We start from the raw sequence: 18,725 nt of genomic DNA, 5'->3' as shown, positions 1-18,725 counted from the left end.
GACAGGGTCCCCCACAAATGCAGACTCCTAGGACCCATCCTTTTCCCACTAAATGCGAATCTGAGAGTGAGGTCCAGGAATCTGCAGTTATAGCTTCCTCGATTTTTAGCTTCTTGGCTCTAGACTTTGGGGACCTTTGGAATTGAGTGATAACAGCCGAACTGACCAATGCACGATGAAGTTTGTGACCCATAAATAATACTGAAGAATCCCTGAGTCTTCTGGCTATGTGAGCCCATAGTCACGAGCAGAGCTGAAAACAAGTAGCTCCAACATGACTCTTTCTATCCACCCCCCCAAAAATGCATCATGCTCTAGAGTTCATCCCAGTGTAAAATCAATTATTAAAACCATTGGGCTATTACTAACTACTGAACACGATTTCCCTGTTTGTTACACCTTGTCACTGTGCTCTGCCTCAAGAGAGTCCAAGCCCAATCACGCCGTAGAGAACACATGCTAATACCACATGGGATATTTTAAGGCCAGATCTTTACAGCATGTTAACTCCATGTTTTCTCGTAAAACTCTCTCCAAACATCAAAATTTGCAAAACAATAAAATATTTCTGTGCTGGATCCGTAAGCCAATAGGTGTGACCATTCTATATACACTTAAGCAGCAAAGGGACAATAAATACTTGTTCAAAGATGAAAAAACTAAAACACAAACATGGAAATGGAGAGAGAACCTATGATCATGCTCCGCAATTAGCAAGCAGGCGGCACTGATGCCCTTCCCGGAAGAAGTCTAACTCCTAGTTACATACGCACTTAGTAAATCTGGAACTAGCACCTGCCTCTTTAGAACTCAGGTCCATGATCTTTTCTGCAACACTGACCAAAGTTTTACGTACACTGGGAAAATGCAGGAGTCTTTTAAAAATGGGCACAATGACCAAAATGAGCTCTACTGGGATTTGGAGATGAATCTGGACAGGAAAATAGATATAATGAAAGAGGAAAAATAGTTGCAGTTAACTATTTCAGTTAAACTTTCAGTTAAACACGGTAGATGGAACACCTTATTTTTCTCTCTTCCCTCCCAAATGTCTTCTAAAATAACAATAAAGATGATGAGAGAACTGGAGAGGCATCAACAGCAGACAAAAGATGTCAGTAAGTTTTGGGGATATGGGAAATGGATAGAAGAATTGTTACCGACTTAACAGAATTGTGCTTGTAAAGGGATAAAGTGATGAGAAGGAAGACCGCACGGGCTGTGAAACTCCAGAAAGGCTTCAAACTTGGAGGCAACTGGTGCTGCAAGAAGGTGTGTGGGGGGGGTGAAGTTTCAGCTACAACAACAGATACCAGTTGAAATTACCTAAACCACAACTCCGTTGAAAAATAAAATTGAGAAAATTCTTAGAAAGTATTAAAAAAAGGGGGGCACCTGGGCAGCTCAGTTGCTTAAGTGCTTGCCTTTGGCTCAGGTCTCAATCCCAGGATCCTGGGATGGAGTCCCACGTCGGGCTCCCTGCTCAGTGAGGAGCCTGCTTCTTCCTCTCCCTCTGCCTCTCCCCCTGCTTGTACATGCTCTCTCTCTCTCTCTGTACTAAATAAATAAAATCTTAAAAAAAAAAAAAAAAGCAAGCATAAGAAAAAGTAACAATAAAGAAAAGAGAAAAGGTTTTTAAAACATAGATGGTTGATCCAGAAGATTTACTAATTAACAGGAGTTCCACAAAAAGCAAACACATAAGGGGCCAGGAAGGAAATTATCAAAGAAACGTGAAAATAAACGTTCCCCAAAGGGAAGGGCATTGACCTATTCAGGATCCGTGGAAAGCCTGGCACGCTGAATTCAAATAGCCCAGGCCAAATCACAGCATCATGAGACTCTGACTCAGTCACTGGCCTTTCGCGGTCCATGGTCCGAATCTGGCCCATTGTCCATTTGGGTAAATAGTTTACTGGAACACAAACAGGTTCATTCATTTATAATATTGTCTGTGGCTGCTTTCCTGCAGCAGTGGCAGAGTTGAGGGGGTGGCGACAAAGACAGCATATCCATGAAGCCTGAAATATTTTCCTAAGAGAAATGAAAACATATCCACACAGAATCTTGCATGCGTATGCTCTTAGCAGCATTAGCCCTCAGTGCCAAAAGGGAGAAACAACCCAAATGTCTAGCCACAGACAAATGGATAAACAAAATATGGTATCTGTATAGAGTAGAATATTTTTTGACTATCAAGGAATAAAGGGCTGATAAATGCCACCGCTTGGATGAACAGTGAAAATATGATAAGGGAAAGAAGCCAGTCCCCAAGTTTTATGTACGATGTGATTTCATTCATAGGAAAATCCAGAGTAACGAAATCTACAGAGGAAGAAAATAGATGGTTGGCTGCTTGGGGTACAAAGGGGTGGATGAAAAGTAGGGGTGATAGTTAAAGGGTACAAAGTTTCTTTTGAGTTGACAAGAATTTCTAAAATTGACTCGGGGATGGTTGCCTAAAATTTATTATTGCCAATATAATTTTAAAATCCACCAAGTTGTATACTTGAAATGGACAAGCTCTGTGATATGTTAGTTATAGCTCAATAAAACTGGTTTTTAAAAAAGGAAACATACCAGAAAAAAATAGAATAATAATATACTACTTGGCCCACTGAACCCACTCCCATATATTAATGCTGACCACTAGTACTGACCATTAATACCAATCATTCCAGTTTATTAATGTTGACTTGTCACATTAAAAAAAATGTAAAATGTAATAAAAGATCATGCAAGAATGATGAAAATAGAATATAAAATAGAATGAAGAAATCAAACCATAATGGGATTCTAACGGAATATGAAAAATCACATTAACGGTGTAAGAACTATGGAGGTGACCAGTCTATGAAAAATCTCAAAGAACTAAAAATAGTTATCTAATATGAACATAGCCAAAAGCAAAGTGATTTTAGAGCACAGTCTATTTCTAGGGCTAGAAAGGTCATTCATTAATGAAAAGGGGGCCAACTGACCAAAAAGACAAAATAATCCTAAATGTTTATGCGCCCAATTATAGAGCTTCAAAATAAACAAAATAAAAACTGATAGAACCATAAGAAGAAATAGAAAAATCCACACTATCAGATGGAGACTGCAATATCCCTCTCCAAATAACTGATACACTAAATATGTAGAAATCAGTAAAGATACAGAATATACTCCCAATCAGCTTGATCTGGTTGACATTGATAGAGCAGTCCACCCAACCCCATCTAGACTGATTAGGGAAATTTAGAAGACCCAAATCTGTAGAAAGATTAATTCTTTATGAATAAACATAAAACATTTACCAACACAGACCATATTCTGGGCCATAAAACAACTGCCAATAAACCTAAAAGGATCCAAGTTATATCAGGTGTGTTCTCTGACCATACTGAAATGAGAAATTGTTAACAATGATACCTCGAAAATCTCCAAATATTTGGAAACTAAACAACTCACTTCAAAATATACATGAGTCATAAACAATGAATTTTGGAACACTGAAAAAAATTAAATTTAATTTAAAAAAATACATGTAAGTCAAAGAAGAAACCAAAGAGAAATTAGAAAATATTTTGAACTAAAGAAAAATGAAAACACATTTAGCACCAAAGAAAAATTTAGATCACTACACACCCATATTTGAAAACATAGAAAGTCTCCTATCAGTGGCCCTACTATCCACCTAATAAAACTAGGAAAATAGGACCAAAGAAAACACAAAACAGAAAAATATATATAATAAAGATAAGAGAAGGAAGGAGTAAAATAGAAAACAATAGAGAAAATCTGTGAAACCAAAGCTGGTTCTTTAAGAACATCTATAAAATTAAAAAGCCACTAAGCAGATTGATCAGGAAAAAAGAAAGAATACATAAATAACCATTATCAGGAATAATAGAAGATATAACTCCATGTTATAATGCTATTTTAAAAATAAGGGAGCATTATGAACTACTTTATGCCAATAAATTCAACAACTTAGACGAAATAGACAAATTTATGAAAAAAAAACTACTAAAGCTAACTCAAGATAAAATAGATTACCTGGAGAGCCCTCTATTCAAGAATTTAAATTTGTGGTTAATCTTTATACTAAGTAAGCCAACTCCAAATCCAGGTGGCTTCCCTGTTGAATTCTACAAAACATTTAATGAAGAAATCAGACACAAGCTCTTCCAGAAAATTGAAGAAGGAATATTTTCCAACTTATTCTAGGAGATCAGCATTACATTGATACTAAAAACAAAGACATCACAAGAAAACTACAGACCAGTATCTTCCATGGACATAGATGCAAATATGTGAATCAAAGCTTAGTAAACTGAATCTAACATTTTTTTTTCTTTTTAGAGAGAGAAAGAGATTAAGTGGGGCACAGAGGGGCAGAGGGAAAGAGAAATAGAAAACCCCAAGCAGACGCCCCCTGAGCATAGAGCTGGACGCGAGGCTCAATCTCAGGACCCTGAGATCATGACCTGAGCTGAAATCAAGAGTTGGAAACTGAACCAGCTATGCCACCCTGGCACCCCTAACAATATTTTTAGAGAAGATAATATACTAATCACCAAACCAAGTTTTCCCAAGAACGCAAGGTGGTTAACACATGAAAAATCAATGTAATTTGCCATATTAACAAATGACAAAGGAAAATCCATGTGCTAATGAGATGCAGAAAAAGCATCTGATAAAAATCCAACATTCATTTCTAATAAAAGCTCTCAGCAAATAGAAGAATAAAAAGAACTTCCTCCAACCTGATAAAGGGCATCTACAAAAAACTTACACCGAACATAATAATTAATAGTAAAACATCAAATTCTTTTTCCTAAAATCAGGAAAAGGCAGTGTTATTAAACAAGACATTGAAAATATCCATATTGGTGAGGAAGAAGGGTCTTTATTTTCATGACATGACCCTAGGTGCAGAAAGTCTGACAAAAAACTACTGTAACTAATAAGCAGGTTTGGTAATGTTGCAGACTATGCCAAAATCAATTGTTTTTATATACTAATAAGGAATAATCAGGCACAATTTTTTAGAAACAGTGCCATTTAAAAGAGAACCAAAAATGTGGAATACTTAGTATAATTTGACAAAAAATATGTAAGATCTGTACACAGAAAACTACCAGATACTGCTTAGAGAAATTAAAGACTGAAATAGGTAGAGAAAGATCGTAAAATTGAATATTGTTAGGAGGCTAATTCCCTCATAACGCCAAATCAAATCCCTGCATGTATTTTTTTTAAAAGATTTTATTTATTTATTTGACAGATAGAGATCACAAATAGGCAGACAGGCAGGCAGAGAGAGAGGAGGAAGCAGGCTCCCCGCTGAGCAGAGAGCCCGATGCGGGGCTTGATCCCAGAACCCTGAGACCATGACCCGAGCCGAAGGCAGAGGCTTAACCCACTGAGCCACCCAGGCACCCCTCCCTGCATGTTTTTTTTAATTGGCAAGTTGATTCTCAAATTCAGACAGGGTTAACATTCTTGAGAATGAAGGACAAAGATAGAAAAATCATGCTTTCTCAGTTCCAGACTTACTGTAAAGTATTAAAGATAGTGTCGTACTAACACGGCACGAAAGACATAGTTCCCCAGAATAGAGAATCCAAAAGACAGACCTGCTTGTATATGGACAACTGATTTTCCAGAGAACTGCAAAGGCAATTTAGTGGAGAAAGGAAAGCCTTTGAAAAATATCATGCTAGAGCGGCATCTGGGTGGCTCAGTCGGTTTAGCAGCTGACTCTTCATGTCCACGCAGGTCATGATCTCAGGGTGCTGAGATGGAGCCCCGACTCGGTTCCTCACTCAGCAGGAGTCACTTGAGATTCTCTCCTTCTGCCCCACCCTCCCGCCTGTGCACACTCATTCTCTCTCTCTAAAATAAGTAAGTTTTTTTAAAAATCATGCTAGAACAATTGAAATGACATAGACAAAAAAAAGTGAACTTGGGTCATCTTGTACCACATACAAAAATTAACTCAAAATGGAACATAGAACTAATGTAAGACATAAAACCACAGATTTCTGGGGTAAAACCTCCATGACCTTAGGTTAAGCGAGTATTTCTTTAAAACAAGAAGAAACATGCAATCTACCAAGACACGATGTAATAACTTCTGCTTCATCAAAATTAAAACTTCTGTCCATCAAAAACACAGTCAAGAAAGAAAACAAAGACAAGCCACAGACTGGGAGAGAATATCTGCAAATGATTCACTGATAAAAGACTGATAGCCACAATATATAAACAACTCTCAGAATTCAGTGTGAAAACAACACAGTAAGAAATGAGCAAAATGGTTGAATAGAAATTTTACCAGAGAAGATACATGGATTTTAAATAAACCCATGAGAAAATGTTCATCATCATTTATCATTAGGGAACTGCAAATTCAAACCCAAGCTCCTACTATACCTTCTTGCAAAGCTAAAATGCAAGACTGACTTCATGGTCATGGTGTTGGCAAGGAGGCAGAGAAACTGGAACTCGTACATAGTACTAGTAAGAATGGAAAATGGTACAACCTTCTGCAAAATTGACATTTTCCTAAAAACATAAACATACACCTACCAATAGTTCAGCCGTTCCATTCCCAGGTATCTACCTAAGACAGATGAAAGCGCAGGTCCAAACAAAGACTTACATATGAATCTTCATAACAACTTTGTGACAGCTAAAAATTGGAAACACATTGCCCAACTGCAGGTGAAAGCCTTTGGGTGACAAACTATGGTATATACATGCGACTTAGCACCACTCAGGAACACAGCATGGACAATCTCCAGATCATTAGACTAAGTGCAAAAAAGCCAGGTCAAGAGAATTGGGGAAGAGGGTTGCTACTGTATGATTACATTAGCATAAAATTCTAGAAAATGCAAATCTATATTTACACAAAGCATATCACAGTTTGCCTGGTGATTTTGGGTACGAGGAAGGGCGGCACGGAGGGACTGCCAAAGGTAATGAGGACCCCTTGGGGTGATGATGTCCTGGGTGTATGCATATGTCAGAACTTAAAATTGCATACTTTTAGTATGTGCAGTTTATTGTATGTTAATGATAACTCAAAATAATACAAACCTAACAAAAAAGTCACTTCGGGGCCATGAGATCTGAGGTGAGGAGAAAGAGTGGAATAAAAATTTGCTGTGTTTTCTTATAAGCCTGTAATTGTTGTGTTGTTTTTTGTTTGTTTGTTTGTTTTTAAATCATGCAGAATCATCCTGGTAAAAATGTAAATAAAAATAAAACAAGAGCAAGAGCTACAAGAGGATAACAAAAGAGACAAGAAAGACTTTCCTTTAAGGTTTTTAGTTGAAAATCAGCTGCTCTTAAAGGCACAAATTCTTTCTAGCCACCCTGTAACTATTTACTTCATTACTGAATTCCTAACAAAGATGCAATTTAGAATACCATAGTAAGTGAAAATGTTCCATTTTAATGTTTGAATGCGCTATCACTCATACGCCAACAAAAGAACATAAACTGCTACTAAGTGACATTTTTAAGCCATAGTAATGGACTTGTGCAGATCTAGCCACAACCTTCTCCACAACCTTGTTTATTTTTACAGTGGCTTGCCACAGATGGGTTGTAGAAACCATTAAGTAGTTGATAACCCCTACTGATTTAAACCATTAATTATCTACTTCCTTACCTGGGAGCAATTTGAGCAATGGGATGAATTTGGATTCAGCTGATGAAATGAAATTGATATCAGTAAAATAATCAGTTTCAGAAGAGCCTAGAGTGAACTACCTTCCAATTACACAGGGAAAGAAAATTATCTTGCCAGTTAGTAATTCCCTTAGAACAGAAGCAAAGGAAAACAACCCCTTAAAAGCAGATATTCGGCAAGAAAAAATGGGGAAACGCTGGTGTTTGAAATAATTTTATTTGCATTAAGATTGTTCTTTGGACTTTGGGGAAATAGGGCTCAGGTAGCCAGAAACTCTTGAACACAGACCCTCCTTCTACTAGGGCTATGATATATACACAGAGAGCTCTGGTAACTCGGATAGTCATGCTTTTGTGTACTGAGGGCTTTGATTTAAAAATAGCTTAAAGAATGTATACATTCCAAACAATGTTCAAATCATTTGGCATTGGCTATGGTTTATAGAATGATTTCTTCTTGATATTAAATAACCTCAACTTTCTGGTCTGCTTAATTCACTGATTAGAAATAATGCCCGTGTGGTTAAGTGAGGACATTAAGCCATGTTCCAAGACTAGCTGTGTCTGCCCATCACCCAGGTTAATTCTACAGGGGACTGTGTTCCGCCAGGATACAGAACCCAGCTACCACTTTAAACTCTTCTCTATCCCTTCGATGACAAGTTTCGTCAGGCTTCTCACATGTGGAGAGCAGCCCTGCCGAATGCAACAAGAAAAACTCACTAGGAATTGAACAATAAACTGGTTCCAACACACACAAAAGGCTCAAATCTGCTTCTATCATCTTTATCCAGAAGAAAGTTGGTTGAGAAGTGGAGCAAGGAAGAACAGGTATGTAATGCTAGGAAAAATCAGTTTCTCCGGAACACACAAATCCTATGATATGCCTCTTAGCACGTGCTTTGCCATCTTTGCTGGGTTCAATTATCAGATAAGTTACCAAAATCTCAAGGATAAGGTTGAATTATTGCCCCTGCGATGACATCGAAGTAAGACAGAAGGCTTTCTGTCTTGGTTTGGCTTAGGTGTCAACGTGCCTGTTAGCGGGGCTGGTAGTACCTTGGAGAACATGGACCAACACCCTCATTTTGCAGAAAAGGAAATGGAAGGTCAAGGGCCTTGACCAAAATGACAGAGATGCAGACAGGACGGGATGCTAGACCTTAAGGCTCTCACCTCAGCCTCTCTTAGGCCCTTTCCTGATCTCCTTTGACTTTCCTTTTGGGGTCAAGATTCTGTCAGAACAGGTCACTGGGAGGCAGGTCATTTTTACACAGCTGTTTCTAACCCAACTACACAACGGAATCACCTGGGAGCCACATAAATTCTGACCCCGAAACTTCACCTCCCCAACCCTGAAGCGTTCTGATGTAATCCAGCTGAGGTGTGGCTGAACTCGGGGAGTTTCAAGAGCTCCCTTGGGCAATCCTAAAGTGCAGTCACCTCTGAGAAGACTTGCCATGGAGCAAAGCCTATTGGCAAAGAAACTTGCTAATCATTAAGAGGAGCTTTGCAATGGTTTTTCATATTCCAATCTAGGCAGGTGTTCCTTGTTGAAAATTTCTCTGGTTTATTAGGGTGTTCCCTGCTCGGGTTCTAGCCAGCTCCTTTTTCTTCTCAACCACCATTGTCGGGTACACTCAGCCTCTAAAAGCTCACCACTGCCATCAAAATGACCATTAAGAGAGAGACCGGAAACAAGTTTCAAAACGTTAAGTAAAAGCGAGGGAAGGAAATGCACACACACACACCCCTCCTCATGATTTGGACAAATCTCCATAAGCAAAACAGAGGAAAGGGAGGCTATCTGGCGATTATTCCAGCCAAGAGTGTTTGGGCATTTTCCCAGAATTACCCAAGTAATCCCGTGAAAAAGGGAATCTATGTAGGCTACATTAGGTACAAACTGCCCAACTCGTGAGTTTTGATCAAAGTTACCTGACTCTGGAAACTGTTAATGCCAAAGACACCACGTGCATCAGAGGTTTGACTGGCCCCTGACCCCTTTCCTAAGCATCTCCCTCTGGGGTCTTGCAGTAACAAACCAGAACCCTGAGCAGACTGTGAATCCAACACTCTCCCAGGGCCCTTCTGCTCTGCCTTGGGACCTGAGCCACCCACTCCGGAGAACGCCCCAATTCCTACGCCCTTCTAGCTCCAGAAAAAAACATAGGAGCATTCGAGGGGGTGTGGTGAGGACGAGTCCCAGAGCGCCGTCCAGCACCTCCTTTTCTCCACCGCAAAGGCTCCAAGAGCCCCGCTGGACTGCACACCTTACAACGCTCCGCCCCCGCCACTCGGACGCAGGTGGCCCTAGGACTAGGATGTCAGAAGTTCACTGGTCCCGGGAAGGACGGAAGTGAGGAGGAGTGTCCCGGAGGCCGAGCCTCCCCCGCACCGCCCGAGCCTCGATCTGCAAGAAGGGTCTTCGCGAAGGACTGTCCGGAAGAGGTGCGGGGTCGCGGACTCCCTGGAAGAGGACCGTACCCTGGCTCAGGCGCCGTCTCCTCCCGCTGACTCTGTCCCGCCGGAGGCAGGACCCGGGCGCGAGCGGGACGCCGGGACACCCCGCAGGAAGCTGGGCTGAGGCTCGGCGCAGGATTTGACCCGGGCAGCCCGGAGCTCGCCACGAGAGGCCGCCTTAGCCCTAACCCGTGCCACCTGTCCTCGCTGGGGTGGCGGCACAGTCCCGGGACAAGCCCCGGCTACAGCTCTCGCCGCTTTAGCCAGAAGTCTTGGGAGGGTGGGGAGGAACGCCAGACGCGCAGACCGCCTCACCTGTCCGGCGACGTAGAGCAGGCACCAGGTGCCGCCGAGGATGTGAGCCAGGAGCCTCGAGTGCCAGGGCGCAGCCGGCCGTGCCATGGTCCCCCGGCGGGGAGGGAGGGGAGTCCGGGCGAGACCCCTCCCTAGAAGCGGCAGCCGCCTCCCGCGCGGACTGCAGGGTTCGGCAGCCGGCGGGCGGACTGGGGCGTGCGCCTGTGGGGCTGGGCTAGGTTGGGCTGGGCTGCGCTGCGCTCCGCTCGGCCGCGCGTCCTCTGAGCCGCCCTGCGGCCGCCGAGCCCCGCTGCTTTGAATGGGAGCGCGTGCGCTGGGGGCGGGGGCGTTATTTGTGAATGTGCTGCTTGTCTTGGCTCGGGATGGTTTGCGCTCCAACCCCCCCCCCCCCGGCACCCCCTCCGGCTCCTGCTCCTCCCCTCCTGTGTCAGCCCAGCAAAGGCGGGGAGCGCAGACACCCAGCCGCCCCGGCAGCGACTGCGTGCGCCTTTCGGGAAACCCGAGCGGGGCTAAGCGCTGGCTTCTATTTATTTATCCTTTTTAAAGGGAGGGTCTCGCACTGCACACCTTGGACGCGTGTGGAATCCGACCCTGCCCGCCCCGGGAGAATACTGGATGAGAGGGAGAGGCTCTCCCCGGACGCTGGCGCTCTCCCCGGAACGAGTCTCCGGGGCCATTCCCTGCGCGCTGTCCCTGGAGCTTGGCGCGCTGCAGCCGCCCTGGAAACCACGCAAGGCCCTCAAGGGACGGGGGATGTGGGGGCGATGATTAAGAAACTCTACCCCACACCATGCGCCGCACTAAACATAATGGTGTGTTGCCCGTGGAGACCCATCCTCTGAGTACGCAGAGAGATGCTCCCGTGGAGTTACTGTTTTGCAACCTGAGTCTGGGGGAAGAGGACTTCGCTCGAGAGCGCCCGGGCCCCAGCACAGCTGGGTTGGGACGCAGTGAAACAAGAGCCAGCATCACCCATAAGGAGCCCAAGAAATGGGTTCAGTGAAGCTGACTTCGCTTGTCTTCTTGTGCCAGTGATTTTCTGGGGCAAGCCAGAGCACTCTCCCCCTTGTCCACTGCGGGTCGTGTTCTTATTAATTAGGCTGGAGGCTTTCACGCTTTCTCTGTAACAGAAAGCAAACTTCATGCCCTTTGGAGCTCTTTGCCATTGGGACCCAGGCTGATTTCTTCCTGAAAACCTAATGCTCCTGAGCCAGTCTCCCAAAGCATATTTATGAGAAAGTAAATCCCCCACCCTTCTCCCAACCGTCTTGCAGGCCACTCCACCCCTCCGGAACCTTGGCAGTGGAGCTTACAGAGGCGGGGAGCTGGCCCCACTTCAGTAAACTCTACGATAAGAGGATTCAGCGCAGCGCTCGTGAAACAACTTTTGTGAAGTTCCCACGTGCGCGCGTTGGGATGAGCCCAGCATAAAATGAAGACGCCGCCATACTCCCTAGCAACCATTCATTCAAGCCACGTATTCTTAAAGACAAGCGCTGGGCTTAAGCGCCCTAGCCCATGAGTGACCTAGACAGATTTGGATCTTGCCCATTTTAATTGCATGAAAAGACTGGAAGCAAACTGCCTGCTGACCACAAGAGGCATAGTCAGGGTAGAAATGCCTATAGGAAGTGAATGTTTAACATGTGTCACCATGAGGGTTTGCGTCCAGAATAGGGTGATTTTTTTTTTTTTTTAAACTGGTAAAGAGTCAAGGAGCTGCTTCTCAGAATTCACCTATTTACTCATTATCTGTGTATTACCTGAGTTCTCAAAAAAATCAGAGGTGAAAAAGAAAAAATAAAATCCCTCTTTGAACTTAGAATGCCAGAAAGTCAAAGCTTGAAGTTCAAAACCTTGAAATTTGTCTTAAGGATTATAGGCCAGGTTTTCAGCCTCAGTTGGTAAAGAGGAAAGGGTAAGATATTTAAAGACAAGATACCAAACACAAAAAGGAACAAAGGCCACAGAGGCTGGAAATAGGAAAGTGTTCCGTGGAGGATTGCAAATGGCTTGTCTTGCTAGGATGTTTGAGCCACAGGTTAAGCAAAAAAAGGCAAGGCACTTTGCTTGGTGAGGTGGTGGTCCTAACATGATGGGGTGGGAGAAAGGAAAGCACCAGGGTAGAAGATAAAAGGGAAGCTGCATTGGTATACCAGGCAGCATTAGCTGAATTAAATCTTTAAACTGTCCTCCAGATAGGTAGAGCTGTACCCTCAATGGCTATACTATCGGGATTGGAGCCAGACCTGGAGGGGCACACAGGAACAGTATTTTGGGCACTGGAAGAGAACTCTAGCCCAACTGTATATCCCAATCCCAGAGAGCTTGGTTATCTAGCTCAAAAGGCACATTTTTATTTTTAAATAGGTGAACAGACTAAGGCCCAGAAAAGTTAGGTGACTTGTCCATTGTCTCATTTAAGAAGTTTATGAATTTGTTCTCACCTCCTTGTGACAGAATAAAAAAGAAAGAAAGAAAAAGAAGGGGAGCTTCTATGCCTTGAACGAGGTAACAGAAGGAAACAGGAATTTAAATTAATGGGCCAGTTAAGTATAAGGTAAAGAGGGTAGTTAGCCCAAAAGGAGGGAGACCAGCTAAGACAATGCTGCTGTAAACCACCCACAAGGTGATGAAGGCTTCCATTACCAGAGGGGCACTCCAGCTACCAGAGAACAAAGTTGGTGTTTGGAAAGCCACACAAGAGAAGGCAAACATTATTAGTTCTGTGTGTGAAGATGGCACTTCTGTAGAACATCTCCATACCAGAGGTTCAACTCCAAATCCTTGAACACCAAACTCCAATGTTAACAAATAGTCTGATTTTGTTGACTTCCACATTCTTTTTTTTTAAGATTTTTTTTATTTAATTGAGAGAGAGAGACTTCCACATTCTTTTTTTTAAAGATTTTTTTTATTTAATTGAGAGAGAGAGAGTGAGAGAGCATGAGAGGGGAGAGGGTCAGAGAGAGAAGCAGACTCCCCACTGAGCTGGGACCCCAATGTGGGACTTGATCCCAGGACTCCAGGATCATGACCTGAGCCAAAGGCAGTCCCTCAACCAACTGAGCCACCCAGGCACCCAAAAATCTATAAATTCTTAAACTATTTCCAACCAATATTACTGATAGTATAAGAAATAATTGAGGGAATCATTATCTACTGAAGATCAAGTTTCTTTGATACTGCATAAAACACAGGGAGGGTGTTTTAAAACAGATGTCTTTGCTTAACATCTTAATAACCTCACTGTAACAAAAGGACTGAGAACTGCCACATTCCTCAGGTCTTGGAATCCACACAGACTATCTGAAGACGCCTGCTACCACCACCATTGGCTCTTCTTCTCACGCTGGCCTCAGTATTGCCAGAGCCTCTGCTCTGGGCCACAAGCCTTTTCATCTGGGACTTGCAGCAGGACATCTCTTGTTCTGGCATCACTGGTAAGACCTCTCAGAAGCATTCCATTGGAACACCAGACTACAAGATTCTGAGACAGACCAGTCTTCCTGTTGATCTCCAGGACACTTCTACTCCACTGACTGCTTGCTACCTCCCAAATCCTTCTTCAGCCCTCTCTTTTGCTCCTGTCCTTTTCTATACAACATACTTCTCCCCCCAGAGCCCATCGTTTCCAGAATACTTCCCAGTCCCCTCCACTTCCTCGCCTCTTGGTTTTCTTCACATTCCAACTCAAAACAAACTCAGTTATCTGCTTCTGCCCTACATAAGCGCCAAACTTTGCAAGTGAGAGCCACAAAATAGGACAAATAAGTGGCATCATCAGATCGTCTCTCCAACCTCAATGGGCTCCACACTGCCCCTCGAGCCTCCTGGACCTTTCACTCCAGTACCATCCTGCCCCTTATAATGACTATTTCAAACCTTGTCCTTTCTCCAAACCTCCAGCTGTCTCCTCCTTCACCTGCCTCTCTTTCCAGATAGGCAGAGCTCCAGCTTTTCAGAGAAAACCAAAGCAGTCAAATGGGAACAACTTCCACCTTTACCTTTTCCCACCAAATCTGCTTATAACCATAGCCATCTGTTTACCTCTGTTTTCTTTCCTAGGCCAATCCTTTCATAAAGCTCTTGGCCCCATTTCCCCCCTTGCCTTCCACTGGGAAGGAAACTTACTATAATTTTCCTTTCTGTGTGTGGTATATCCAACAATGCCCTGAAAACTGTCTCCCATCTTTAAATACAATGCGGCCTCTGCCATGTATAACAAAAAATATATTCACTCTCCAACCACCTCTTACCTTTTCTTCATGACCTTACTTACTGAAGGATTTATTTACACTGTTTATTGCCTTCTTCCCTTTCTATTTAATCCTCAGACCACTCCAGTCAAAATTCAGCCACCATCACCTTAGACAGAGAAACTGTTCCAGTCACCAGTTGCATCCATGAGGTCAAATCGAACGAATGATCTTTGGTTCTCTTCTGACTTGTCCTCACAAAACCATATGGCATGTCCAATCATTCTTTCATTCTTGAGTATTCCTCAGATACTGGCATAGTACTTCTTAGAATATATTTTTTCCAGGGCATCCCTTTCCCTCCCCAACCCTTTATCTGGTTACCTCATTACTAAGCCCCTCCAACATCTGGGTTGGATTCCTTATTTATATATACTCATGTATCTGTATTATTTTCCTTCATAAAATTTATTCCAATTTGTAATTATACTTTTACTAGTGTGACTAATTGACCAAAATGTGTCTTTCAGTTCCCACTAGGTTGTAAATTCTGTAAGAGCAGTTTACCATGTGGGTACAATGCCTTCCAGTCCAAATTCCTAGCAAGTCATGTTTGACAAAAATCAAAATTAAATTAACAAAGGGATGAATTAGTACTTCCCACCATTCAACTGACCTGACCTGGAAATATAACCATCGAGTAGAACACAAACTGCAAGCTCCTTGAGGACAGACATTATATGCTATTGACTGTTATCCCAGTATTTACAAAAGGCCTAGGAACATAATAGGTAAGAAAGAGAGACAGACAGACAGACAGATGGAGACAGAGACAAAAAGAGAAATACAGAAAGAAAAAGAAAAAGCCCTGGTTAAGTGAAAGAACAGAAGCCACTAACAGAATGGTAAACTGCCTCATCAGGTAAATATCTAGGCAAACTCCAGATAAAAATTCATAGACCAAACAATTCCCGAATAGGTAAAAATTTCCAACTATATTCATTCTTTTAAAAAATAAAATAAAGTTTGGTATCAAGCTAACTATGTTTCTTATCAGCACCTCGAAGTTTCCCCATAAGGAGAAAACAAAAAGTAAATGATTTAGATAATAGGTACAGAATATCCACCAGAACACAAATTACGTTTCTTACTAAATACTTAGAAGCAGTAGGAAGGGGGAGGTGCCCATTCTATTAGCCAGAGTTAAGATTTATCTAAATTATTTCCAGTTAGTATATCATGTACATTATAAAATATTCAGCAAGAAAGGAATTTTCTGATAACTGGCTCAAATTCTGCTTCGTTCCCTTCTGGTTCTTTAACTAGCTGGAAATGCCCTTCTTGTCAGCCATTATTTGCCTCGGTAGACAAGCAAAACACAGAGCAAAGCTGTTCAGTCAAGCAAAATATTCGTTTTTGACAAGTTGAATGTCACACACTTTGTTCAAAGAAAATATACATACCTGAATTATACAGTTAAAAGTCTCCTCACTTGAGTGAAGCTGTTTCAACAATATTCCAGTCCATAGAGACATGTGGCTTCAACTATTACAAACTGTTAAATTATGTGCATAATAAAAATGATAGGAAACATAAAGTAGTATGTTTATATCTCACAAAAATGACTCAAAACCATATTTCGAGAACGTAAACACTGGAAACCAGCAGTTTTACTGATTCTCTGCCTTAATTTAATCTCCGGTCTAATTCTGTCTTTTAGAGGAACATACAGATTTTTCTTTCTTTTTAGCTACCATGTTTGTGGATTTTTAAATTGAAAGCATAAAGATTAGCTGAAACCAGATAAACAGAGTTATGTGAATTAACATCCAGATCAAAATATTTTAAGTTACCTCTGCTTCCTTCTGAGGGGAAAGCACAGTGTCCCATGAGGGTTATGACTTATCGGCTGACTTATCTTTCCGTTCTGTAACATTGACTGACTGGCTGAGGCATGCCTGAGGTCGCGGGGGTGTCCTGGCATCCATTTATGCGGCGGCCATGATAGTGTGTTAAGTAATGCGCGCACTTAATCTCTCCATGTTGGCTTGCGGGAGTCTCACATATAAAATGTGACAGCATTTGTTTTTCTTACCACATAAAAAATGACATCACAAACTGTTAAGAGGTTAAACCATATATTATGGCTTCATTTCAGAGTCACTGTTTGCGTCATATGACAGCCCAACAGGGGCCGAATCTAACACACTTAACATTCCTAAGGCTAGGAACATATATAAGTTCTGTTGGGTGAGGCCCATTGGGTGTGGTTCTATCACGCAGAAAATCTTATATAATAACAGTCTTTGCAAAAAAATTGTCATTCTTTCTCCATGTGTTGAAGGATTTGTCCAAATAACACAGCAAAGGACAACAGAGATTATAAAGGAATCAAAAAATTACATTTAGAAACAGACATGAATTCCCTTCCTCCTCTCTGGAGACCTCAGAAACTGTTTACCTGAACTTGGCAACAATTTTTCCATAATTCAGTCAGTCTGTCAACAATAATATTCAGTTTCCCTTTTGTACTAGCCATTATGAAACTATGTAAAAGTAGTAAAAAAAAAAAATCCCTGTTCTTCCAGAAGTCACCATTAAGTTTCACAAAATACATTTATGTGAGAAATGTGTATCTCCAAAATATTTGTTCCTCATTATTTCAGAAGCCCTTCTGCAAGCATGGTATCCTGTCGCAGTCAGTTCTGTATCTTCAACAACTATCACACAACAGACCCTCAGATGTGTGATAAGCTGCATCAAATCCTTATTCTAGTGCAAACCACATCGGTGAGCACCGTGAGGAGCAAACAGGAATTCTGTACTTTGGACTAGCTTTGTAAAGCCCCATCAGAGTATATCAGTGATCAGAAACCTTATTTCTCTCAAATGCTGATATGGTGAGCTCCCACATATGATTTAAACTGTGATGCAGCAAGTGGTTTCATAGATAGCTCTCAGTCAGCTAATTGGTCATTTTATTACAAGGATTTGTTCTTATATAAAAGAATATACCATTTTCAAATCCGAGTATTTGGGGTGTTTTAGTATGTTTTGCTTCATCACGACATCACCCGGCACTGTAGCTGTTTTCATGCTCTCTCTGGTCCCAGGCACACCAGGCATACCAGAAAGCTGGGGGCTGAAGTATATTACTATTCCAAACTCAGCATCTGAAGTTTCTTGACTGTGACACAAGACTTCCAAAATAAGTCCCAGGAGCTGGGTTTCTATGGCACAAGATTGCTTTACCCAATGTAACAAAAGCAAAATACTGTCATTTATGTACCCAAGCAACATTCCACTTTTCAGTTGTTGCCTATGACTGGATATTAGAACTACCTTTTCTTTTCTTTTCTTTTTGAAAGCTGTGTTTATGAAAAAGGAAAATGGACCTCTTTCTTTCAAACTAAGATTTATCCTCAGTTTCCCTAGAGGCATCAGAAAAGGAAACAGCGCAAGTCCCACTGCTGTTTGGCTTATTCTGAAAGAAATATCAGTGTATATGTGGACATAATCCCCTTTAGTTTTGCTAGAAAAAGAAATCAGAAAATCAAGTCTCTGGATAGTTCCAGAAGAATCACACAATACCTGGGAACACACGATTTTGTTTGCTTTTCAGGAACAACTTAGTAAACATAATTCCTCATAGAATCATAAGTAAAACAAATTATAATATGAAACAGAATTTAAAAGCAATTGTTACTTTGACCCCCAAGTAATGACTGATATATTTTTAACTGCTCTACTGTTCTGTGTATTCTTATGTTGTCCTTCCTGTTCTAAGACGCAAATACCAATGATGTCACTACCCACTGGGAAGAATGGGAACATAAAGTCTGAAGCATGACATAGGTTTTTTCTGAATTGGATACACTGGTCAAAAAAAAATTTTTTAATTAAAATAAAAAATAATGCGGTGGTAAGAAAATAAAATTCAATCAAATCAAAAATAAGAGATTTTTGGCAACAATAAAATACACGTTTTAGAAGATACAGCTGATCTTCATTTATAAGATTAAATGAACTAAAGCTTGTGACAGTGCTCTATAGTTTCTA

The 18,725-nt window shown here is 41.7% G+C and overlaps 1 long non-coding RNA gene across 1 annotated transcript in view; it reads right to left on the bottom strand.

Annotated features, from left to right (window-relative positions):
- Window positions 1-10,880, bottom strand: part of LOC309846455 — a 398,332-nt gene extending 387,452 nt beyond the window's left edge. The window contains exon 1 of the long non-coding RNA XR_014301945.1: window positions 10,468-10,880. This is a non-coding gene — a long non-coding RNA (uncharacterized lncRNA). The remainder of the gene's footprint in view (window positions 1-10,467) is intronic.
- Between the last annotated feature and the right edge of the window lie 7,845 nt (window positions 10,881-18,725).

The sequence above is a fragment of the Mustela nivalis genome, assembly GCF_964662115.1.
Source record: "Mustela nivalis genome assembly, chromosome: 13".
NCBI classification, from domain to species: Eukaryota; Metazoa; Chordata; class Mammalia; order Carnivora; family Mustelidae; genus Mustela; species Mustela nivalis.
The sequence above is the reverse complement of the archived record's forward strand: the minus strand, read 5'-3'. Positions and strand labels throughout refer to the sequence as shown.